This window comes from Chiloscyllium plagiosum, unplaced genomic scaffold (assembly GCF_037043375.1).
Source record: "Chiloscyllium plagiosum isolate Xiang-an unplaced genomic scaffold, Cpla_swu_hap1 HiC_scaffold_6, whole genome shotgun sequence".
NCBI classification, from domain to species: Eukaryota; Metazoa; Chordata; class Chondrichthyes; order Orectolobiformes; family Hemiscylliidae; genus Chiloscyllium; species Chiloscyllium plagiosum.
Window position 1 is genome coordinate 121,954,660 of NW_028270144.1, and position 1,361 is coordinate 121,956,020.

At 42.8% G+C, this 1,361-nt stretch overlaps 1 pseudogene; it reads right to left on the reverse strand.

The window, feature by feature from the left end:
* Positions 1 to 720: 720 nt before the first annotated feature.
* On the reverse strand, positions 721 to 942 carry LOC122551196 (U2 spliceosomal RNA; annotated as a pseudogene).
* Between the last annotated feature and the right edge of the window lie 419 nt (positions 943 to 1,361).

Consider the following 1,361-nt stretch of genomic DNA (forward strand, 5'->3'; position numbering starts at 1 on the left):
ATAGACTCAAACAGATCTTACTCATAAAAGGATCAAAAAGGCACAAATATAAAGTGATTTGCGAATGTGATGTGACAAAAATAAATTTTCGCACCACTGGCAGTTCTGTCTGGAATGTACTGCCTGGACGTGTGGTGCAATTGATCCATTCTGGAGGATGTTAGGTGGCTATTTTAAAAGAAACAATGTTCAAGGGTACAGGCAACAGGAAGGAGAATGGCAATAAATCACGATGCTCATTCGGAGAGCCGGTACAGAAATAATGGGCCAAACGGCCTTTATTTAATCAGATAATTAGATTCCCTACAGTGCAGAAACAAACCCTTCAGCCCAACATTTCATGGTGTTCAGCTCAATTGATAGTGGGTCCCTGCTATTACTGCCAGTAATGTGCTATAATGGAGACATGGATTGACAGAACAGAGAAATTCTTTGCATCAAAGGCAAACGCAGTTTGAGGCCAGGTGAAGGTGGCAGCATTCTCGTCCTCCAAAGAGTAACTCACCCAAACCCCTTTCCCCTCTGACTAATGCACCTAATTGACAATTTAACATGGCCAATTCACCTGACCTGCACATCTTTGGAATGTGGGAGGAAACCAGAGTACCCGGAGGAAACCCATGCAGACAACGTGCAAACTCCACACAGAGGTTGGAATCAAACCCGGGACCCTGTTGCTGTGTGGCAACAGTGCTAACCACTGAGCTATCGTGCTGCAAATTTTAGTGCACTATTCCCAGAAGTACTGCAATACTAGGACGATGCACGAAGTTGGTGGAACAAGCTCCTAACCCAACTTCTTCCTGCAAAAATCGCTTAACATCCAGTCCCTGATTCAGGGATGTATCAGATATTAAAACTGATAAGAATTAAAACTGATAAGAATTAAAACTGATAAAAGCAGAACTACACATGATCTTAGCCAAAAGGCCAAGAATGTGGCTCTGTGATTCTGAGAAAGCCCTTTGTTGACCCAGTATCAAGCTTAGCCTGTGTGTGTTCCTAAAAAATGCCTTGGAATGTTTTTGCTCTACATTAAAGGCCCAAGTTGTTGCTTCTGGTCATCTGGATTTGGAGATGTAATTTTGCCACCAGCCTGCCTCTGAGCACCAGTATTTGAGAAAGAACATTAGACCCAGCAAGTTTAGCTAAATGCCTTCTTCCCACATCCTTGACCTTTTCAAGCCTTCGTTTTGGATTTGCATTTAACACGCTCAGAAAGTAGGAGAGGGAGAATCATTCTTGTGACAATATGTCAACGATATTACAAACATGACATGGCCATTTCCCAACCAGCAACCCTAGCACTCTCGTCAATGTATTCAAAGTTCCTCTTTTATGATGATGAGAGGACTCTTGAC